Consider the following 25,097-nt stretch of genomic DNA (forward strand, 5'->3'; position numbering starts at 1 on the left):
ATTTTGGTATAAAATTTTTTTTCTGGTTCTTGGTGTAGAGCTTGTAGCACAGTTCTAGTTGTCCATGAAGGCGGAATACCAATTACAAAAGTATATTTAAATACACAGAATATCCTCTTGCTTTCTTAATTATAGCAGTTTGGTGGATGGCCAAGCCCAAAGGACAATGAAGTGATAGCACTGGAGCCCTCATTTTTATGCATTTCTAGAACCAAAAGTTTCTGGTCCATTTCTTTGCTACCTTGTCATTCAGCTGTACAACTGTGCTGCATGAACTCTTTCAAGGGTTTGCTGTTGCTCTGGGTTCACAGTTCCTAAACCAGGGAGTAGTAAATGGTAAAGCCATAAAAAATTTCATAATTAGAAAGCTACTGTCTCTGTCAAAACAGGTGTTAAAAGGAGTGAGGTCAGACAGGTGTCCCACAACATTATCAAACATATTTTATTTGTTTCAGTAACCTTATAACAGTATATAACAGTATATAACCTTATAACCTTATATACAGTAACCTGTAATACATTTGATTTTATTTTTGCCTTTTGGTAATATGTGATCCACATTTCACATTTTTAAGGTCTAGGGCCACACTTTCTTTTTATTTGAAATTAAAATGCTACATTAAGAAGGTCAATACAGGAATACATAAAGAATGTATTTTGCCAACCTCAACAGCAGACTTCTGTCAGAAAAGAAAATTTGTTCCATGTTTTAAAACCCAAGACTGTTCTTTAAAGGTGAAGAAGTATGGTCCTTTTTTGGACACTCTTGAATTTCCTTCTAAGAATCACAAAATGGCTGTGCTTTTAACAAAATATTTTGTATATATTTTGGTATTTCAATAGCCCTGAATGGGGTGATGTTTTTTGAAATAAGATTTACGCTTCTGTTTGTCTCAAATTGTTGAGAAGAGTGACATTTTGAAAGATGGTTAGCTGTACTTCTGTTCAGTTACCTTCAAGAGCAGGTAATGTCTGGTGAAGCACTAGTGTGAACTGCTTCATGATAAATGTGATAGGCAAAGGTTTGTTTCACCTCTCAGTTTGAATAGTGTTAGGAGGCAGTAAATGAATGTGCTTGTGAAGCTATGAGCTGAGGGTTCTGCTTTGTCCCCTCCCTATTCCCCAATGCTCTATATGTTCAAGAGACCCTAGGGGAAAAATGGAAGATCATGTCAAAAACCTTGGCTGTAAAGTTAAATCTCTGACTTTGGGAATGTAATATTTATTATGTATGTATTTTCAGCTTGCTAGTTTTTTCCCTTTCATTTATTTTATCCAAGATCTTTTAGTCAGGTTCAGAAAAAAGATCTGTACTTAAAAGACTGTTCGGTACCAAATTTGACCTGGTGGCTGTGCAGTGTAGTTCCTGGTGCTGGGGAAGCTGTGAGTGAGCCTTTGGTGTACTAACGTAACATAACTCAGATGGAATCTATAAATTCAGGAACACGGTTTAGTTCCATTGCTATGCCTGTGTAGTGGGAGCTGTGGGATGAGTGTGATTAATGGACACTGGCTTGTCTGTGAGCACCATACTGAAATCTCACAGGTTTTTAAGAGTATTAAGATCTAAGAAATATAAACAGACTATTTGCATGGTCAGAAAAAAAAAAATGGTAGTAATGGTTAGTTACACAATCAACAAGCAGAAGAGAACTCAGTAGAAGACCTCTTGATTTGCATGTGCTGCTAGTCTTCTACAAGACATTTTGCTAAGACAAATATGTTGGATTTTAAAGCATTACACATGATGCTCTGAGGATTCCTGCTTGCCTTCCAGTGGCCTTTGGGTGGGATGTGTCTTTGCTTTATTGTTGTTTTAGTTGACCACAAATACAGATTTAATGTGTCTTGATATAGTGGTAATAAGACTAATTCTCAGCGTTTTATATACATGGGTTTCAGTGTGACCATCACCAAAAAGAAGTGTAGTTAGAAAGGAAGAATTGAATTCCAGGACACCTCTGCAGCATCATTTAGGGTTTATTTACATAGTATATTTTTGGCATTAGGTCAGTTGCTTTGCTGTTACGAAGCAGCAGGTCTGTGGCATGGAGGTGAGGGATTGTGATCTGAAAGGAGAATGTAGCAAACAGTACAAGCAAAGACCTTATGTTTTGTTACCTTTGAATTGATATATGGGAGTATGAAATTAATGTTTTATACTACTGTCACACTTTGCATCTGTCTGTAAGGCACATATTTTTTTGCACAAATGGATCTGGTGCAGCTTAAAGAGCTGTGGAGGCTTGATGGAACAGCCACAGAGCACAGAGAAGTTCAGTGAAGTTTGTACAAGTGACTGCTGGATTGCAGAGCAGCATCAAAGCCAGAGTCCCCTCTTCACCTTCTCTGTCTCTTTCTTCCATGGTGATATGCTTTACTTACAGGGAAGAGGAGAGAGTCAAGTTGCTGGTTGTGAGCTGGGTTGCTGTAGGATCAGGATGTGCCCTTCTGTGTTTAGGAAAATGCTGTATAGACAGTAAGTGCTAGGACAGCCAATAGCAGTCACAGTCTTGACTGGAGGGTCACCTTGTCAACTGGTAGAAATGCCTTTCTGCTGATAGTTAAATTATGCTTCCCCTTATCTAATTTCTTGGTCTGTACAGAGTAAAAAATGTTTGATAACTGACATCTTAAAATGCAATTAAGTAAATAATGCATGTTTTTATTTTCCATGGGTTTATTTTCTGATTGTAGTCCTTCTAACATATCTTGATAATTGGGGAACCCATGCTGTAAAATGCTAAAATTGATGATGTTGAAAAAATTTGAATATATGACAGTCTCATAATTGACAACCAGTAAATAAAATATTGGGTGAAGAGTATCAGAATTACATATTCCAGCTAGGAATGAAACCTCTGCTGCAAGTCTTTCCAGTTTACACCACATCACAATACATGATTCTATTAAATGAACTGCTAAAGTGGATGCTGAGAAGGTTTTTTTTTTGTGTATAGATGAATTCTGCTACTACTGTCATTGGCAGTGTGGGCAATGCTTGAAACCAGACCTGTTTGTTAGATGTCCGTCGTGCTGGTTTCTGTGTCAGAGGCACAGATGTCAGAGGAAGGGATCAGGTGTTGCTCTGTGAAATTATGTGCATTCATGATGTCAGGAGCTTGACCCTGCCTTGCTGTGTGGGGTAGCACTCTGCCTGAGCACTGGAGAGGATTTGTATGCGGGGCACCTTGTGTGCGCTGGAGGCCCTGCCTTTTGTGGACGTGGGCAGTTCTTTGCTGTACAGAGGAGGTGAATGGTGAGTAGTAAGCTGCATGTGTGGTGTCTCTTTCAGTCCCTCGATCTGAAATGGAGATTGCACAAGCATTGTGCTGTAGCCAGAGCTGAGTATTTCCTCCCTACGTGCATCCTCTTCTTCCTGCCTCTCCCAGCCACTTCCAGCAGCCAGGCTGAGTTACTGTAAGCCCCAGACAGAGGAAAGACGTGAGCCATTCATGTGAAATTTTTTCTAAACATCCAGCATTCTTCAGAGTGTGAGAAAAGCAAAAGAAGCCACTTAGTGCTGTGTGTTGATATTTTTTGATTCTTCCGCAGAAAGCAACAAGTATGATTAGATACTCCTTTGCATCCAGGAATCCATTGTAAGCTGGTTTGTCAGGCAAGTACACAGAGAAAGAACTGATCCTCTTTCAGCATGGTTCTAGTCAGTGCTGTATGAAAAACCTTGGTTGGTTCTGATGAGGTTGTTCATCCACTCAGGATTCATGTTGAGCTAGGTACTTAGTATTTCCGATTGCTCAGGCTCCCAGGGGATCCACAGTGTGATGCAAGCAAAGGGTAGAGGGAAGCTAGGATGGCACCACAAGCGAGCTGTGTTTGTATTTGCCAATACAAAACAAGTTTGTTGTGCTGCTGATGAAATTTTTATCCTCCAAAGAAAGAGCTAAGTTATGTTTTCTTGCTCACACTTTCTGTAGAGTAGGTAGACTAGACTGGGTACCTGCCTGTGTCATCCTTGCAGAGGAGGTAGATGTTGAGATACATCTCTTAAGGCTTTGGAGGTCAGAATAATCATTTGACAAAAGCATCCAAGAGTAGTTCTTACTCCCTTGGCATGGTATAATGACTGGTGGTCATGTTTTCTTGCAGTGGAGGTGGTGGATTTTAGTTGGGATCTGTTCCTTTAAAGACTGAGAACCATTGTAGGTGGAGGAGTTTTATACATTGGAATAAAGCAATGGTGTCAGGTGGCTGAGTGATGTGTCTCTTGTTGCAGACAGCCATGAAGTGATGCCCACTTCAGAAGAGCAGCAGTAATTGTGAGGCCTGGGATAGATACTAATGTGTGTCATCTATTCTGTCAGCTAACACTTGTGAAAGGCTTTACCTTAAAACTACTCCTTGTGGAACTAAGGTTAGTGTTTCTTAACTTCTCTTGTAACCCCGTTTTCTTCTGTACCAACAGGGCTGTGCTTCACCTGCTGGTGCTCTTAAGGTTGGGCTCAGGATGCTGTTGCTGGAAGCTGCAGAGCTGTGTGTGTTGAAGTGAGATGCCTTGAAGTCAGCTGGAGGATACCTCCTTTCTGCACAGACAGTAAGAAACCCCTCTGCCTGAATCTTGCTGCGAATAGGCTGGCTGGATTGGTGTTCGCCTTGATATCTTTTTCTTACAGTATGAAAGGTTTGGATGTTTTTTGGCTGAATCTTTGTTACCAGTGATTTTGTAAGGGATTTTGCCTTGCTTTATAACTGCAGGAATGTGTGAATTTGTGAATTGATGGGCACCCGAAGATGAAAATTAACAAATTTGAGGTTTAAAAGGACTATATGCATGGATGGTAATCTTTGGCTTCAACTGAAGCCATGCATTTAATTTCTGCATTTGTAGGCAGGGAACTTCTCAAATCCTATCATACTCGTACAATGCTGTATATATACATTACCATGCAATGAGCTGCACAACTGTGTTGTTCTTGGAAACTGTTCAGCTGTAAAAACAAGGCCACATCTGAGCTGAGACAGCCCTCTCTTAGGACAGGCTTCTTTTTTTGTAGCCTGTTGTATCAAGTTGAGGAAGACTTGTGCACAGTTGTTGAGCCCACCTTGCTGCTTGTAAAGGCGTTGCTTCTGGTATGCTTTTCCCATTTGAAAGGAATACTACTTTTAGACTATGAATTTTGAGGGTGTAGTGAATCTCAAATATAATTATGGAAATCAGAGTTGCTGTGGTGACTGTTGCTGTATTAGATCTTGTGATGACTTGTCTCAATAGTTTGCTGTTTATGGCAGTTAAGGCAACCTGTCCTGGGGATGACTTCTATGAAGTTGCTGAAAAAAATCAACACCAGACACTTGGGATATTGGTGGGGAGTAAAAGTTGCTACAATGCAGTTCAAGTTCAATTTTTTACTTCTAGGGATAAATGCTGAAATTCCTGCTGCTTTATTGGCTGCAGCTAGGAGTGTCTCAGCAGCTGGGCTCAGCCTGACCTGTTTTGTTCACTGTTTCTATTATCTGACATGCATGCGACATGTTAAATAATACTAGTCACCCCTCCTCCAGCCTTACGTAGGCATTATGTGACTCTGGTGAAAACCAGTGTTTTCTCATTCTGGGGAGATCTGGGGCAATTGATAAGCTTAATATCTTTTCCCCCCGCCTCGCCCCCCCAGTTCTGGAAGATGTTGACCTAGTTTGCAGACATGAATTGCACATAATATCAAGGCCTCATCATGGGTGTGTAATAATTCCACTGGTTTATTCTGTTTGTAGATGCTGTGACAATGGAGTTAAGCTGCTCTGAAGTACCTCTTTATGTAAGTCCTACAACACTAGGCTTCTGCCTGGAGGGTTGCTTTCTTTTTGGGTAATAGCTCATTCAAAATCAGGATGAATGGAACTAAAGTCCATTTTCTGGTTTTCTGAGACTGGAGGCTGTTGAATGTTGCTGTCTGATGAGACACATGTGAAAGTGATAGTTTCCAGTAGTGCAATTCAGCACTCTGAAGGAAGTTTTAAATTATTTCCCCTTCGTGATAATTATTTTATTCTCCTTCAGTGTTCTCAATTGCAATTTTCAAAAGCAGTTTTACTGCCTGTAAAGAGACACTTCTCATTCGCTTTTCCACAATTTTTGGTTGTTTTTTTTCCTTACAAAATTCCAAACTACCATTCTCTCAGTTTCCACAAAGCAAGAAATTTTGTGTTATGTAAAAAAGTAAGTTGAGATTTATAATGAAATGGATTTTTTTTCTGCAAAACCTGAAATAATTGCTTAAAATAGATGAACTACAAGTTTAAAAACAAGTAGTAACATGAGTGGGGACATACATTAGATAACTTAAATTTTTTTTGTGCCTTCGGGGGGATGTGATTGTGAGTATTAAAACTTGGGAACTCTAAACAGTTATTATTTAAACAAGTTACTGTGTTTTTTATACCTGTTGTGCTTTGCAATGAGGGTAGCAGGGGTACATGGATGATGCCTAGCGGAAAAATGAGAGAACACTGAATGGTTTTCAAAAAGGTGGTAAAGACAGAAACAAAACAATTATCTGCTTATTGTCATGAGATGGGCATGGGAAGGGAGGAGTTCAAACCATCTGTACCCTGGAGTACTTAAGGAACATATGATTGGTAATGCACCAGCATGATTTTTCATTGTATTTCTCAGCTTCAGACTTGGAACCTCAGGCTTGCAAAAATTAGATGCAGTATCTTTAAAGACATTGGGAGAAAAGTATTTTTGAGGCCTGCTCATGTGATGTTTATTGTGTGGTACAAGGCTTTAAAAACAAATTTTTACAGGAAAAGTAATAAGGGACATGGTGATATCTGATCTGACTGATCTGGTATCTTCCCATAATAAGGTAAGTGGCCACTTTGCAAAGGGCAATGCAGTGGTTTTAATCCAGGTTGTTGAAAATGAAACATTTGGTACTGTGTCTTGCAGGAAATTCTTATGGACAATAAAGAAGGCGAAGATTAATATAAAGAGATAAAAATGTACGGGTACTGCAAGAGCTCTTAGGGTAGAGAGGTCCTTAAGTGTCATACTTAAGGCTACTTTAGTACTTTGATTATAACCCTATGAGTCAGATGTAGGTTTGCAAAATATATGCAAATTTATTGACATCATAGTTTTGGGAGATGCTGGTTAGTACCGAGAAGAATTCAGTAATTATGTGGGAAGACTGAATTTTCCCACCTGTTATTTATGCCAGTGAGAAGTGCAAAGAATGATACAAAACTGTGCATTTGAAAACTAATAATGGTACATCTCTTATGAACAAGGGACTCACCAGGGGAGGCTTGGAATGTTTTAGTCACTTGTAGTGTGTTGGATGAGAGAATGTGATTTCAGTTGAGACCATTCACCCCAAGCTTTGCACAAGTGAGAGTCTGTACCAGATCTAAGCTTTGCTGATTGTCGTCCTGTGCTTTGGTAACTTTCCAGTTGTGGTCTTCAGCCTCTCACCAACCAAGGTGGATAAATTCCAGAGGGAGCTCATAACTTGCTAGAAACCCAGTGAGAGCAGTTTGAATTGTCACCAACTCATTTTCTTGTGGGAGCAGCAGATGGAGATGGTGTCTTTCTTGTGGGTCCCCAGTGTCCTAACATGCCTGAGGTTAGTGGAGAAAAATGGACTACCAGGGACTTGCAGTGGGAGCACCTGGGGTGAGTTTCTCAGAACCTGGGATTGTAGTAATTTTTTAACAGTCTCCTATATTTATTTCTGTGTTTATGTGTGGGAAAGATGGAAAGTTTTCTTTCGACCCATATCTGAAACTTGGAGAAATCTTAGCAGATCTTATACTGGCCATTTGAGGTTGATGTAGTTAATCTAATGAGTTGGTGCCTGAAAGTGTTGCAGCTTCACAGTCTTGCACATCACAGTATTGTTCATAATTGATGTGCCTTTGCAGTGTGTTTGGGAAAATCAAAGAGTTCTGAGTGTCCTGAAAAAGTCCTCGAGTAAGGGCAGTTATCTTCTTTCGTTAGATCCAGTTATTCCATAAGTTCTGGAAATGCCTTCTAAGTGCTTCTGCTTTATTTGAGTGACTTTGTTGGAAAACACAATCAAATCAGCATTTAAATTAAACATGAAGGCCCTTTCTGATTATTCAGTTCCTTTGTCAGTTTTCATTAAGCAGTTCTTTGACAAGCTGAGCTTGTCCAAATACTATTCCATCTCCATTACCTGAATGTTGCTTCCATGTTCCATAAGCAGGGATAGAGAAAACATCTCTGGAAAACTGAGGAAACATGACGAATATTTGCCCTGCTGGGAATTTAGGTATCTGTCTGATGTGTTCCAGTCCCTTCTAAAGGGCCACAGTGGAACTGAAGAATACCATGTCATGGCAATTGCACACTGTTCACATGCGACTTCAAATATGTCAGCATATGGTTCTAACACATTGTTTTCCACAAGAAAAGTGGAAGAGATCAAAAGGTAGGAAGTAATATTTTCTTTCCAGCTTCTGTGAAAGCATAGGTTTTGTTCATTGAGGGAGGGAGAAATCTGCTGTATGCTGGGTCCAAAATTAGGATTCTTTTCACACTGTATGTAATATGCTTAGCATCTATATCCACTGGATTTTACCCTCTTCTTTGTGGTAAGGATGCCTGTTTTGAGAGATTTGTATTTCATGCCACATTATCTGAGAGTAACTGCAGTTTTGTGTTTATAATACACATTTTTAAAGATTATATGTAGGATATTTTGTTGATTCACTCCATGTGAGCAGCTGTTAACACAGCTGGAGCAGGTGTCCATACAGTGTGGCTTCTTCAAACTGTCACACTTCAGTGTGAAGTGCGACACTGTATTACTGAATTTCTTGGCAAATCTAAAATAGTATGTGTAATCTTGTTGGTCTAGTGATGGCTGTTCTGTTTTGTTACCTAAGAGGGAATGCTTTCCAAAAGCTCAAGGATCTTGCTGATTTGATATAATTTTTGTGAAATATCCTTTAAGAATACTCTATGCAATTCCCCTATTGTGAAAATGCATTATTTAATACACTTCTTCTGTATTTAATTTTGGTGGCAGCAGTACATTAAATTAAAATCTAATTATGGCGCACATTGGTGCCATGATTTAAAAAAAAAAAAAGGTAATGAAACAGGAAATCAAGTATTTGAAGCACATTTCCGCAGTTAATTTCAGGAGCCTGTTTCTGTGTTCTAGGCAGCAAATTATTGTTAACCACTCTATAAAGTTACTCTTTATAAGCCAATCTAGTTTTCAGGACTGAGTACACTGACACAGTTCATAGTTCATCTTTTTTCAATGCTAATAATACATCATTTAAGTAAATAGAACTTGAATGTAAGTAGCTTTTACCCTCCTAAATTATGCTTTTTTTAAACTGATACAAATAAAAATATATTTAGCCAATTCGATCTGTAAGAGGAGCAGCAAGCTGAGTTTTTAATTTCATTGTGTACTTAAGACACAATGTGGAATAAAACCTCACAATCTTTTGGAATACACTGATCTCATTATAGATGGAAAAAAGGCTAATCATGAAAGATGAAAGATAAAAGCAAAATATTAGATGAAGCACTCTTCAGATATTGAAGAATTTATGTATGGCAGTTGTTCCTCCTATTGTAAGCAGTTTTTAGTGTGGAGAAACAAATCTCCCTCATGGAAAAGCATTCCTTCTTATTTAATGGTAAGTAACTGGATTTTGTTAGTTTTAAATAAGTGTTATTGATTACCAACTTTGATCTTTGATATTGGCAAAGAAATACCTTACTGCCATGGGGCAAACATACTGTGGAAGTAGTTAGCTTCCAAGACCAGTAAATAAGTGTTCTCAGAAGTTTGTAAATTACTTTCTGCTGGGAGCCTTAGAAATGTTTCCCATGGGAGCAGGAGAGATAGGTAAATAAATAAATGCTGAGCCACAGGGGGTATTCCCAGCAGTTTTGTGGAGACACCAAAGGGACCTCATCTCCCCAGGAGATGGTGCTGAAGGTTATGTATCTGTCTTTCCAAAGGAACTTTTGGATGTTAATTTTCTGTGAAGAGGCAGAAGCACAGGCTCCTGCCTTCAAGACTCAAGATCTCCTGGAGATTAGAACTTTCATTTGCTCTTGTGCTGCAAGGTGCTGCTTACTATTCTCAAAATGTATGCTCCTAAGGTATCACATGCTCCTATGTAACCACTGGAGCTGGCTTAAGGTCCTCAAGGTCTAAGCTTAATTAACTTCTCTTCTGTTCTGTTACACAAAGCCTTCCTCTTAAGGTGTCCCTGCTCCAATGTTTTTACTTGGGGACAGTTTTGTTTCTGACACTATTACATCTTCCTGGGCAAAGTGTAGATGCCAAGGAGAGAGAGGTGGTTAGTATTGATGTATGGAAGTATTCCTACAGGGAAGTTTTGGAGGGGTTCTCTGGCTGGGTTGGAAAGGGAAGAGAGTAGGCTGTGGCACCAGGCTGCTTGCAGCTACAATGTCTGAGGGCCTGGAAACTCAGACTTTGGGTAAGCTCAGTGATGGTCTTAGCCTGGGCTGGGTCTGCAGAGTGCCAAACTCTATTCCAGTATGATTTTACGTGATTTGAGTGGGAAGTGGCAGTAGGACTTCGGTATTGATTGTGAGTAGTTGATTGTCTCCCTTGCCCAAGCTGTCTGCCTTCCCAGTTCCTCCATGCTGTAGTTGATGTTTGAAGAGGGGTGGAAAGGGATGATTTTCCATGGTTGGACACTGCTTGTGTATTTGCTGCTCTTGCCAGGTAGTAGGTATCTTCTAGCCAGCCCTTTGTGGAAAGAAGATGGCTTCTGGCCTGTCTTGCCCATTCTGTGCTTTCACATTCTTTACTTGCAGTGGGTCTGGCCCTAATTCTGGGCCTATCTGTGTGTTCAGTGAGGCTGAAATGACTGCCTTACTTAGCCTTCAAAACACAAAAAATAAGTATGGTTTAAAATGTAAATTTGTATTGGCCTTTCAGCATGCCTTTGCTAATGCACAGAGCTGTGTTGGACGGAGCTGGTCCAGCTCTGGCTGGAGTCAGGAGCAATTTGTTATTGTCTGCTCTGGGAGCCTGGTCAGGTCCATCATGGAATGCATGGGGATTCACAAAAGAGTATGCACAGGCTGGCCTCTGGATGCAGGCTTGCTGCCAGAATGAGACTGAGAAAATGTATCTGAAAGAATGGGACCTATTTTAAAAGATATGAAAGAAAAGAATGGGTGCCTCAAAGGGTGTCCATCAGCAGGCAGATAATTTTTGTTCCACTGGTATATTAATTTTTTTCCCCTCAGTCCTTAAACTGAGATTTTTCTGGGCGGGGACTTTGTGCTTACATGTTTTTGTGTAGTGTCTGCAGCAGTAGAGCCCTGATATTACATAGGACATGAGAATAATAACTGGTCTGATTTGTGTATTTTAAATCAAGTCAACTGAAAGAGATTACTCCTTTTCTTTTAGTCAGCAGTTGCATGTCGGAAGGGAAGTTAATTTTCTTATTGCAGAAATTTTCTGACCTATGTTAACATCTCTTTCTTGAGCTTCCTAATTCCACCATATTACTTTATGCATGAACATAAGTTGTTGTGTCCCTGACAGCAAAACACTGAATGATATTTTCAATGATAGATGAGCAAGAACATTAATGTATGTTTAAGCAATGGGTTTAAATTTTTTTCTATTTCTTCTGCTTTCTCCCCTCTCCTTTCTGATAAAAGCATTCCAGGTATTTTTATTTTTATCCAGTGTTTCCAGAATTAAAAGATATCCCATTTATTTATTTATTTATTTATTTATTACTTGTTTATGTTATGTTGTTACCAAATAGGACTCTGAAAATGTTTCTCCAACTTTGCTGCTTAGTTTGATAGTTAGCTAAACACAGCTTTAAGACTGGTGGTGGAAAGGTAAGGAAAATAAAGTCAGTTTGATGTAAAGTGCTGATTTGCTGTAGACCTGCGCTGCGGTTCAGATTGTTTAAAAACACTGGTAGATTAATTCTGCATGAATGGTCAGTTCCATGACTGTCTCTTATACTGCTGCTGACATAGAGCAGCCATAAAAAGCACAAAGCCAGCATAAGCTCTGTATCATATGCTCTCACTGATGCCTTAGGATTTTAGCTTTAATATTTTTCACGTATTTGTAATCCTGCAATTCTTTAGTGTATAACTCTAAACTCCATATAGAGTGTTAGTTACTGCTTTCCCATTTTGGTCAGACAAAACAATTCCTCTCCAGGCCTGGGGATCAAGGACTCCTCACTGTCTCAGGCCCTGAGAAATGTAGACAAAAGTGAGTTGGGGGTGGGAGCAAACGTGGGGTAAATGACTTTATTATTTGCAGCTGTAATGGGAAGATTAACCCCCAAAATGCAAACAGACCAAACTTACAAAGGTAAAAAAACCCGTGACCCATCGTCCATTTTGGGTGTAGTCCCTGGGAGGCCTTGTCTGCCCTAAATGTACCTGAGGGCCCTTCAATAAATATAATTACTTTTTGTTCCCTTAATTTTTTCTGGTTTCTGTTTTTAGGTAGCTCCAGCAGGCACCATCACTAATTCAGCAAAAATGAGGTTGTGTTCCCAGAGTCTGACATGGGTCAGGTTAGTGTGGCTGGATGTTGCTTATGGTGACGTGGAAGTGGTGTTCCTGCCAGCTGTATCTTAAATTGAGTAAAGGACTGGTTGAAAGGAGCAGGGGCTAAACAGAAGAAACTCCTTAGGACTGAGGAGGACAATTTTTTTGTGGTAAGATAATGCCACAGAAAATAAAGACCTGGAAAGCATCTGGACATATTGCATGTGCACTGAATGAAAAACATATGTCTAATACATGATTTTTAAAGTGGGTAGTGTTAGAGGCAGCTTAACAGTGCACAGTAGTGTAGAGACTTGCAGACATATGTATGTCATGACCTGTTAGTTTGTTTCTTCTTATTAGAGGATTTTTTTTCTTTCTTCTGTTTTTTTTTTTTTTTTTTTTAAATTCAGTTGAATTCTAATTCCTTTTGCTGGAGGCAAATCTTGCCGTTCTCAACAAAAGCCCTTGTTTTTCTGTCTGTGTCTCTGAAGAGAGCGAATCTTTGTTGAGGCTAGTGAGGAGGTAGAAGGTGTAACTCATTTTGAGACATCAGCTTTGGGTAAAAGCCAGTGTATGCAGTTTCAGAAACTCCCAATACAGCGGATGCATTTCAGTCTGTCGCTGAAAGGGGAGTATTGCAATATGTTTGACTGAAAACCCACATGGTTTAAGGATGGTCTCCTGTTAAACCCAAACAACATAAAACAGTCCTTTATCTCTCTTCCCCTGATCAAGGCCAAAGACTTGTTAAGCCGTTAAAGAAGCACAAAGTATGTACCAGGCTCAGGAGGTGGGAGAGGCCAGACAGGGATTGTTTGGGTGGGAGGAAGTTCACAGTGCTGTGTGTTAGGGGACTGTGTGAGTGGTGTTTTCAAGCAGGGTGAGGAAAATCCATCTCTGGGGAGTAAACTTGGGCAGCTTTTATCCTGCTGTGAGGCAGGGGAGTCAGCTAGTTAATTTGTCAGTATCTCCTCCATCCTTCTTTGCTTGGAGTCTACTTTTGTGGTCAGTTTGGATGTAATAGAGTACTTAATTTTTTTCCAGATGATGTGGGCTACTTACTCAAAAAGGCGGCTCTAACTTCTACCAGTACTTACTTTTTCTTTAAAAAAGGCACTGCATCTGAACCAAAATGAGGAGCTTCCTGCTTTTTCATATCAAAAGAGGGAAGCTTATTAGGAAATTCGCTTAATTAGGAAATTTCTCTTTTAGTGCTTTTCTATTCAAGATAGTGCTGGGACCTTGCTAGAGGCATCTTTCAGATTTTGATTTGGTGGTCACTGAACGCTTTCTTTTCTCACTTTTTTGACAAGAACAGAGAGCTGCCTCAGCTGCTAGTCAGTGGACTTCCTGTGTACTGTATTGCCTTAAGCACCTGTGGGGGTGATGCTTCTTACTTGTGCTGGAGGTATCTGTGCAAATGCATCCTCTGCATTTCTCAGAAACCTGCCGCATACTGAAGAAATACCTACAGGTAGCTGATGCATAAAGCTGATGTGGTTTGGAGAATCTGCCGTGGTGCACTTTGGATATTTTTAGCTATACAGTTTGAAAGCTAATGCTTCTAGAGAAATGTTCAGCTTTTATCTCTTTATCTCTCCTTTTTTTTTTTTCAGTTTGTAAGTTCTTCCCTTCCCTGAATGCAGTGTTGTATGCTGAATCCCATTGCATTCAATTCAGTTGGAGTGCATGCTTTTTAAGCAACTCCTTAACTGCATTTGCTGCAGTCTGTAGACAAGGTCTGTCTGGTGGACACTATAAAAACATCACAGAATATTGGAAAGGCATATTTATAACTTTTTTTCTTGCTATTAATATTTTGAATATGATTGATTTGGATTAATTTAGAATTTTCCTACTGCTAAAATTTCCCTATTTTAACATCTTTTGTGTAGAAGTGTTCACAGTTGCAGGTGAGTTGCAGAAGGGTCATTGAAACTGTATGGCTGCTACTGTTCTTGTCCAGGCACAACTAAAATATAAACATTTTCTGAAGTGAATCTTCTCAACAGTGAAAAAATATTTATGTGAAATTGCAGTGACCAGTAGCAGCTGCCATCGATGAAAATATTCCTATTATTGCTGGCAATACTTGGAGATTTGCATTTGCTTCAATGTATTGGGACTTGTTTTATGGGAACAATTAAGCCATTGTTTTACCCCAGCACATAAATATTTTTCTTACAACATGTAATTACAAAGCTGGTATTTGTTTGTCCTGTTGCATTTGGAGATGATATCCTTGAAACCCTGGGTAAAACATTACTTCTCAAGCTATTACGCTACATGCTTATTTTGGTAAGGAAATTTTTAGTATACTTCAGAATGTGTTATTTTTCTCGTAAAAAGCTGCTGGAAAATAGATTTTTCCAGGCTATGTATACATGGATAGAGAGCAATTGTTGAAATTAAGCATGGTGGCTTGGATCTGGAAGTCCTGTAAAGATTTTTTTGTGCTGCACCTGTTTTGCTGGGGCAGGTTCCTCGTGAGGAAGATGGTGGTTTTCAAAATGGAAGAAGCACAGTTCACATTAATGGCCAGTTATTTATTGAGGCATGAAGTGTCTTGCAGCAGGCTGGGGATGAGGCACAGTGGAAGTGCCAGGGTCAAACCTTCAGCCCCTCCTGCCTGCCTGGATGCTGCTGTGTTTCAGCTGTGAGGGATTCCTACCCACACTGCCTTCTTCTCCTCACAAAGCCTGCCTCAGTCCCCTTCAGGGAACAGGGTCATTCCTCAGACCCTGTTCCCCCGCAGAACAGGATCAGATGAGTGTCAGGAGGTGGAAGTTCTCCCAGGTCTGGCCTTTGCTGTTTCCTACCCAGGACATGGGGTTCAGCGGACCCTGCTGCTGCACAGCTGACATGGTCAGTTCTCAAGTGCCCTAGACAAACCAAGGGAAAATGTATGTCTGAAAAACGTGATTGGTGGCACTGAAAGAGTGCATAGACCTATAAATCTTACTAAAAACACAAACCTTGCTAATCTCCTCCCTGGTGCCAGTGCCAGGACAGTGTCTTCCCTGGTAATAAAAGGTAGGCTTTACTTTATGGATTCCAGAGAGACAAAAACTAACACTTCCTCAGCCACAGGTTTAATGTGTTCGGAGTTGAGTCTGTGTCTCACTTAAGGTCACCCCAACTGCCATGTCTTCTCCCCAGTTCCTGTGTATGCTTTTCTGGTTTTTATTGGAAGGATTACAATGACAATCTTGGCTTTCTTTAAATCGATGTCAAACTCCTCTTGGCTGCACTAGGCTGAGGACTATAGGTTGAGTCAAAGGTGTTGCTGCAGCTGCCTGAAGTTCTCTGCTGTTACAGGTCTGAATGGTGTTTGAGAGATCTCCAGTTTTCATGTTCTCCTGTGGTGATTCTGTAGAAATGAATACCTTTTTTTAGCCATGCCTATGTAATTCTACGTAAGATAATGGCTGGTCAGTGTCAGTAAGACTGACTGACTTAAAAATTTGTTTTCTTTACAAGTCCATCAGAATCAACACAGTGTGAGCTTGAGGCAAGGACCTTCCCCTGCACCTACCTGAGAAATGGGCTGTGGCCAGGGGCTGTGGTTATTTGCTGAGATGGTGAAGTGGCACATCCTTCCTCTTGCTTTGATTAAGTGGGGACTGAACTATCTGAGGTTCACAGGGACCCTGAAAGCATGCTTAAGCATACATACACGTAGAAATCAAGCTCCTTCTGTTACATTTTCCCAAGTCTATGAGGATACAGGTAACCTTATTAAGGCGAGGAAAGAGTTGGGAGAGATGTTAGGCTGTTGTTAAAAGGATGAACCTGTGAAAATGGTGTCAAAGACATCTAGCACAGGATTGTCAAGAATATGGCTCTTCTGGATCCATGCTCTCACAGCTGCTTTGTATTCAGTGTACTTGGCTACTTTTCCAAAGATAAGGTGCCAGTGTGACTTATCTCATTTGGGTTTTGGTATCTGGAGGATAAGCTTAAATTTTATGTTTAGAAATGTAGAAGAAATGGTTGAGATGTGTTTACAGTTTCAGTGTCTGGAACAAACTCAGACCAAACATCATTTTGTAGAAAGCCAGTGTTCTCATTTCAGGTGGTGTGTATACTGTAATCTATTTCTGTTGATTTTGCTCTTTTGTACTGATATGTGAATCAGGGCTTAATTACTTATTTCAATGCAAATAACTGTATTTTTAGTTTCTTTGTGCTTTAGTAGTAAGTCAGTGCTAGGGGTTTTTTTCAGACTTGAGATGGTGCATTGGTCATCCCTTACAGAACAGGTTGTGAAGCAGTGGAGAAGGCTTTCTCTCACTTGTGGTGACAGTGATGCTGGGCAAATGAGTTTCGTAAGTGTAAATTTCTCATGGAACACCTGGAAAAGTGTTTCATTGTTGTTTATGTAGACCATTTAATCGCTGTAACAGTTAAGTGAATATACTTTGATAGAAAACCTGAATTGAGCACTCTGGCTCTGCCGGGAAGCAGTGCTTTTACAAAAAAGGTGTCATCTCCCAAAACCTCCATGAAAGCCTTGTGAAGCAGACAGACATTTCTTTGGTGGAGGACTAAATTACTGCATCTCACTGCAAGATCTAGCCTGCTCCCCTCTTGATTGTGTGCCTTGTTAGGAAAGGAGGAGGAAGAAGGGAGCTGGAATTGCTCCCACTCCTGTGACTCTGAGTTAATTTGTCTGTGGTGAAAAGATCTGTTCAGGTAGTTCCTGCTGCAGCCTGCTCCTGGGGCTGGACTGACCTTGCATAAGGGACTCAGGATATAAATACTTCTGCAGGGATTGGGTATAAAACTTTAATTACTTTCTCAAAGTATTTTTCTACATAGGAGTTTTCAAGAATGGACTGCAAGTGATCTTTTTGGAAAAAAAGTGATTAAATAGATCCTGTAATATATTTGGCTTCACACAGAGACAATTTGAAAGTAAACTGATACATGTTTTAGTTGCAGCAGCGGCAGAAAGAAGAAATAGTTTGGAACGGAGCAACGTGAAACAGGAATATCTGAAGGCAGGATAGAAAGTGCTGGAGATGATGATAGGAACTTGTATGAAATAACTGTTTCTGATGTCAGGTGGGATAACTATACAGCATCAAAAATAAAATTCCACTATTACTTTCTGTGTTGTCTCTGAATCTTATACTGTAATATAGGGTTTAACCTCTTTTTGGATAATTTGGGACTTTCCAGTTGAATCACTTAATTGTTTGGCCAGATACAAGGTAGCTGCCAATTTCCTTCTTTTTGTAAAGTCTTTGCTTAAATGACCATGACTTGAATTTTCTTTAGTGTTGCAAGGAGTGAGCTCTATAGAACTTGTTTTTTATTATGTACGCATGAGCTTTCCACTGTCTTTTTTCCTCTAGACAAGGATTTGTGAAATTCTCTCTCATGCTTATACATTATGTAATGTAATTAGTTTAAGATATTTCTCTGTCCTTTGTGAACCTGCGTTAACATTTTTTAAAAAGGAGCAGTGTGGCTAAAATTTGGCTTGAATTTTTGTCCCCGCCAACAGTGGCTGATTAAGTGAGAAAAGTTTCCACAGAATATCTCCCTTGTTTTGCATAGTTAGGGCAAAGAAAACATGAAAAATGTGTGGCTGTGTACTTTCTCTGACTCAGGGGTCCAGAGGGCATAGAGATGGTTTGGGAGTTGTGGCCTCAAGCACCCATGTGGAAGAAATTCTGCTGTGCTCCTGTTTACTAGGCAGCTGAACTCATTGGAGCAGACTGTGGAGGATCTTCAGAGACTTACTCTATTCCTGTCTCCCCACATTATTACTCAACAAACCAAAATGGTTATTCACAAATACAATAATTTCTTTAAAAAAAAAAAGACTGTTGTAATAACAACAGTAAAAGTAGCAACTGCAATAATAATAACACATTCTGTTATAGTTATTTGGGTTATAGTAGTGCAAAACCCAAAGACAAATAGGAGAAACACTTTGCAGCTATAATAACACTTCAGGCCCTTAAAAAAGGGGTGTTATCAGTGTTTGGGGATGACAGGCATGTTTGCTCTTGATACTGAACTCATAATGTTTACATTTGTTCTTATGGGAAGAGTCCTATCTGAGGAAGATTTTGTGCTTGAAACCAGCCTTTGCCTCTTCACCCCAGTTCATTAGATTTGTCTACATTGAAGAGGAAAACACATGCAGAATCTGCGTTGTTTTGAGTGACAAGAAAATGTCCTTGGGGAAGGCAGGCTGAGGTGTGAAGTTGTTGAGGGTGGCAAGAGTCACACCGCAGTGAAATGTTTGGCTTACAATGAGCAGGGTAAGGACAGTCAGAGGTGTAAGGGTGGCTTTCAGCCACAGAATTTTCTGTGTTACTGTGTTGTGCTTTGTTTTTTACAAGACTCATCTATTGAGCTGGTGGAGTCAGTCCTGTGGTAACTGTTTGAATAGAGCAGGGCAGGCATCTTTGAAAATATGGCTCAGATATTCTTCTGTAGCATGCTTTCTGCCAGATGTTGGGGCAATTCTGCCTTATTTAGAACAACTGTGGCAGTCAGGAACTGTGGTGTAGCACACTGTCCTCCTCCTCAAGGAAATGCAGCTTGATCTAAATTTCCTCCCACAGACTTGTCAGGCATTTGTTATTGTTTGCCACTTCTTAGATCCTTTTCCTGTTCTTTTTTGAAGCTATTGTATGACAGGTTTTTCTTGGCCGGTTGCTTTCTATTTACTATAAAGAAACCCACAGACAAATATCTGGGAACTAGTGTTCTTTGAAACCATTTGTAGAATTGCATTGGTGCTTCTTTTTGAAAACTGAAGTCTAAGGTAATTTCAATCACTTCTGATTTTTAAAAATTTTTTAAACAAAACTTGCTTTTGTAAATAACTAAATATTTGGGTCCAGTTATTCTGATGCATTTTAAATAAAAAAGTCAATTGTATTTGTGTGGGGTAAGATGAAATAAATTTCTTTAAAGACATTATTTAAAAAGCATTTTTAAAAATTAGCTTTGCTGTTGCTGGCATAAAACCAGCGTTGTTTTCTAAGTGGAAGTAGGAAATGGAAGATTTGTCACTGTATCAGGGCCTGTGTATAGCAGAGTTATGAAGATTACAATAAACTTAGACCTGAATTATACATCAGTGGGTCTGTTGAAGATGAGAAATTGACTGGATGTTTCAGAATGCACTTTCAATTTCAGGGACAAGTGACTATACATGCAAAATTTGACAAAGACATTTACCTCCCAGTGGATGCTGAGTTTTACTTTTTTTATGATGGATCCCTGAAGAGACACGTAATGTTTGCTGAGCGAGTTAGTGACAACACTCTTCAGTCCATAGCTCCAGGTGAGCCTTAGTTCACGTTTATATTTTTCTACTCTTCGCTCTACCCCAACCCCATTTCAAAGCTCAGCATGACTGGACAGTTTGATAAAACTGTTTTATGTCTCTGTAATGGAGAAAATGCAGGGATTTGAATGACGGGCTTTAGGATCCAGGTTGAGTTTGACTCTCCATAGGTGATCCTGCCTTTTGTAGCAATCCATGCGAACGCAGTATCAGATTAAGTTTTACTGGACTTGCACCATGGGGTGTGCATTAAAATGCAGTCTTCAGGGATGGTGAAATTTTTAATGTGACTTGTTTCTGTGCCACAGCCATTTGCCTCTGGTAATCCTAACACCTGCAAAAGTCCTGTTATTCCTGAGCCCTCTGTTGGTGCAGCTGTCAGCCTGGCTTGCAAGACCCTCCTGCTTGTGATGCTCAGAGCTCTAATGGAGCTGCACATGGTACAGAATTGTCTGGGAAACTGTTCCAGGATGCCTCGCTGGAAACAAGGGACATCTGTGTTGCCTCCCAGCTGGCTCTCTGCCTTGGGCTTGTCTCCCTCATGGATGTAACATATACCCTGCTTGTCACCTTTATTGTGTGCTTTGTGACCTTTTCGTTTGTGTGAGTAGGAGGCAATAAGGTGTGATGTACCTGTGCAATTGGATCTTCTTGTTTTCTCTTGTGTTCTAAAGGGGATTTAGAGTCTGAAAATAAGTGCAGAGTATAAAAAAGGGAAGTTCATTGCTGTTACATAGTGACTCCTCTGAACCTGTAAATGCTAAATAATTGTCATGGATTACAACTGGGAAAAATAGAATGCTAGGCTTGTTCCAAGTGGGTTTTAATTTTGTTTTTAAGATCTCAGCATATTGTGTGACACTGTTAAATGGTTGCTTCTGGGGGAGGAGCAAAATCCAATGGCTACAGGCAGCCCTTAATCATGACAAAAGCAGATGAACAGATTACAATAAAATGTGAGGTTAAACTATATCCTTGCCGATATTAGTGTTATTTTATGGTAGCCAAATTGCACATAAGGGAGCACAGAACGCTTTAAAAACAGCTAGTTGTGGCAAGTACATGCATCCTTCTGCAGTTACTACATTGCACACGTACTCATAGTTTTTCAGAACACAATGGAAAATTTAAACTTGGGCCCTTGGTACATCGTGTTTAACTCTCCAGTGAGAGGTACAGCTTGCACCTCATTTAGATATCCTATTTTAGGCATCCACCCTGCCTTAGATGTCAAAGGAGTAGGAGAGAAAGACAAAATGCTGATGAGGTTAAAGGGAAAAACTCCCTTGGACTGGGAGGGTCCCAGCTATAAGTAATAAAATTGATACAGCATTTAATCAAGTTTGCCAAGACCCTGAAGAGTGCATTAGTTAAAAGCTTTTGGGTTCTGGCCTGGGTAAATGCAAAATCAGTTTTAATAAATAGATGTATTACTCAGAATTAATTTTGCAGGCCGCAACCCCACTCTTTTCAAGAGTATCTAATTTTTCTTAATGCTTATCCAAGAATCTTTAATTCTTTCTACTGTGGTTGAAGAACCCTCACCTAAAAAGACTGATTCTAGAATTAATCAAGTTGGTATAATTGGGAGGACTATCAGCTCAAGTCTAGTTGAATCCAAGTTCATCAGTATAAATGCTTGGTGGATGTCTAAGACAAATCAATGTAATGAAAGGGAAGAATAAAATAATTCTGAATGAGCAGCCACAGCTCTTGGATGCAGATGAGAATGAAAAATAACTGATGTATTTTCTGAGCACAGATGATGTTAGTGATTAATTTACATTATAATTACAGGCCATGGATACCAAGAAGCAGTTTCTGTGTCTCTGTTAAAGTACACAGTGGGTTTCTCACCTGTGGTCCTCAGCAGCTGTCCCATCACTTACAGAGAGAATCTGTCATGTGCAAGTTGTCTCGCTTTCTGGTTGATCACGCAGAACCTGTCACTGCCAGTAGTCACAAGATGGTGCTGGACAAGTTTGGGCTAAGGATGAAAGATCTGCAATCATTGGATAATGACTTGATGATGGCTGTTGCTTATGAAAAGTTGCCTTCAACCTGGAACATCCTTGGAAGCTGCCCAGAAGGTGGTAGAGTTTTATTTGAAGTTAGAAACCTTTTATCAGTGGTTTGGTGCACAGTTCAGAGCAGAATATCTCATTTTTTATTTTGTCTTGGGAGAAAAAGGTAATAGTCAGAGGAGAGTATGTTACTGTAGGCATTCCAGTGTGCAGAATGAACATAGTTTTTGCCATTGTTCTTTCAATGTTTATCCTTCATTTATGACTGTGGTCATTCTTTGGGGAAAATATCATTAAACAAGTTTCTAAGTGGTTTTTTTTTAGTTGTAGAGGAAGTGGAATGAAAATACCTGTGAAAAATTATGTTAGGCTATGCTACTGAAAAACTTCATAACAAAATCAGGTGGGATTTTCCTAGTTTCAGGTTTCATTGCAAACAAAGAACTGTAGATAGGGTTTGCTGAAGAGTATATTTTTCTTTTGCAGAGTCAGCTGATTTATAGCTGAGGGTGGAAACTGTGTTATACTTGATAGCTTCACATGTTTTTCACTGAAAATTTGGTAGTTTTGGCTGTTTTCCTTTTAGTACTTTAAATTGCTGAAAATTAGAAGACAGGCAGTTTCCATGTCAGCCAAACTGAAAGAGATGCATGCAAGCTTTTGGGAAATAAAAACATGTCAATTAAGCTCATTTCTTTGGGTAAGGGCTTTTTTCACATTTTAAATCTTTCTAATTCTTAATGACAGATAACTTAAAATCTGAAAAATGTTTTTTGTCTGTCTGTTGCAAACAGTTGTAAAACCAAATACCAAGTCTCGTTCAAATATTGGCTAGACAGGAGAGGAAAAAAAAGGCTGTTAGTTGTTTCATTTTATGTAGAGTAAATATTTGCTCAGCTTCTGGAAAAACTTGTACTTTAGCAGTGAGGACTTTGTATCAAAACATGAAGAAATCAGCTGTGGTTTTGTTCACAGGCTTATCTAAGCATTTAATCAGCTGAAACCCAACCCAGAAGCATCAGCAGGATGCCAGGGCTACTTAGAGATGCTTGGGCATAGCCAGCTGGGTACCTGCTTGCTTGAAACATGGGGAAAGGTTATCCTGGTTGTGTTGTAGGCCCAGAGAGTCAGAGATCATCTCAGCCGGTATCTCAGAGTAAGCTCTGCCAGGGCAACTGCTATCCACATAGCAAAATTCTTTAATTTTCAGTTGTGCTAATTGTTAACTTTCAGGGGTACTGCAGTGTTTATATGGAAAAAGAATATGTTGCCCTTGCAAGGCTTTTATAGATCTTGTATTTTTTGTTTCTATGTATTTTTCATACTTTGTTCACTTTTCAGATTAAAATGCTATACATAGATGAAATTTCATTGCAGCCAAAAGAGTTGGGATATGTGCCCCTATTGCCATACGGAGTCTTTGTGAACATTTGAAGTGTTAGACAAGCACGTCTTCAGCATACTGTGGTGGGGTTACCTCGTGGGCACAGTTGCACTTGAAGAAGTGACATCTCTTTTTGTACAACAGATGCTGCACTTAAATGAAGCCAGGGTCTTTTGCCTGGTTTCTGAATAAACAAAACAAATTCCTGGGCCCTGGTAGCAATGCTCATTTACAGTGGGATCTCTCAGTGACTCTTGCCTGGGCAGTGCTTGGGCCCACCCCCTTTCAGGGGGACTCCTGAAAGCTTTCTTGACAGTTTTTCCTTCAACCCAAGGGAGGCTACTCCTTCCCTGTGTCTCTCTCTGAGGTCCAGGCTTGGGCTGGGCCTCATACCTATTTTGCTCTCCTCTAGGCAGTTTGTATAATTTTCTTTAACTTCTGTATCCTTTTGATCCTCTCTCCTGATTCTGAGAAGCACCGACTGGAGTTGTTTCCTTGTGCTGTCCCCATCCCTGTTTTTTTGTCCCCAAAGCCAAGAAAGCCAAGCAAAGCCAAGAAAGCCAAGCAAAGCTGAGGGCTGTCTGTGGCTGAGGGAGGCCTGTGCACAGAGGGGAAGGACAGGGAGGGAGAAGGGGATGGACTGAGTCTGGAGAGCTTCATGCTCAGCACATGAGAAGAAGTCCTTCATTTTCAACAGTGAGGTAATCAAAGATTATCCCTCTACTTTTCTACATGCTCTGAAAGTTCAAAATGGGTGAGAAATAGGATCTAGAAATTTATGAGTATTTAGAAGTAGAATGAGAACTTTCCCTGCTTGCTGTCCCTATGACTCCTCGTACCAAAGATTGGAGGTATCTTGACACTTGACATTGTCAGGATGTTCTTTTTTATATGAATGTTATAAAAGATATGGGTGCTATCATCCAGCATTACTTAGGGCATAACACTTTTGTGATTCAGTCAGTTTTCAGAGCTGTAGGGCTATTTTTGTTGGAAAAAATACTTTTGAGTGACATGTTGCTGGAGAAAACTATTGCACTATCTGCTGTTTTTTGACTTCATTGATTTTTATGAGGATTTAGAAATGTAAGGGTTGATGGAAAGACAGAGGAACTCTTTGGTCATAGGAGTTTTGGTATTCAGGAAAAATGTTTGAATTCCTTTTATAAGGTATAAGAAGGACTGGATAAGGAGAGCCAAGAGATTGTCTAGAGAGCATTGCAGGCAATTCAGGAACTTTGTATAGTTGCACACGTCAGGAGTTATTGGCCACATTATAGGAAGCTGGACAAAAGAAACAAGAAAGCACGACCCTCTTTGTAATCCTGACTTGTAATAGATGTCTGTGTGACAGCTGTGACAAGAGCTGCTCACTCCCACACAGTGGTCAGATGCTGAGATCAGCATCTTGGTGCTAGAGAAAACTGGGACTCAGCAAAGGTGCTATGCTTAGACATTTATTTGTTGGTGGGTTTCAGGAAAGGAGAAAGAGGGGTAGGGAGGAGGGAGAGGGAGAAGCCAATTTTGTTTATTGCACCTTGATAAAGGATATTTTCCTTCTGAACCAGATTATTGAATTTATGGAGACAATCAGTATTAAATGATAACCTAAAGAAATTGCTAATGCTGCCAGAAAAAAAGAAGAGAATTTTCCCACAGTATTTTTGTTTACAAAAAAAAATTAAAAAAAAAGGGGGAAAGATGCAAAGAGGGAAGGGAGGAAAGAAACACTAAAAAAGAGAAAGCGAGAGAAGGAAGAAATAAATCTGAATGAGAAAAATGCTTCCAAGTAACTCTTTTTTTTCCTTAGCATCATCAGGTTATGGCAGCCTTCCAGTACTAGCAGTC

At 39.8% G+C, this 25,097-nt stretch overlaps 1 protein-coding gene across 1 annotated transcript in view; it reads left to right on the plus strand.

Moving 5' to 3' along the window:
* The window catches only part of ARHGEF28 (Rho guanine nucleotide exchange factor 28), a 119,207-nt gene that overhangs the window by 1,310 nt on the left and 92,800 nt on the right, over window positions 1–25,097 (plus strand). The window contains exons 2-3 of the mRNA XM_077171665.1: window positions 4,427–4,555; window positions 5,734–5,777. The gene's annotated coding sequence lies outside the window, so the exon portion shown is untranslated. The remainder of the gene's footprint in view (window positions 1–4,426; window positions 4,556–5,733; window positions 5,778–25,097) is intronic.

Source organism: Agelaius phoeniceus, chromosome Z, assembly GCF_051311805.1.
Source record: "Agelaius phoeniceus isolate bAgePho1 chromosome Z, bAgePho1.hap1, whole genome shotgun sequence".
NCBI lineage: Eukaryota > Metazoa > Chordata > Aves > Passeriformes > Icteridae > Agelaius > Agelaius phoeniceus.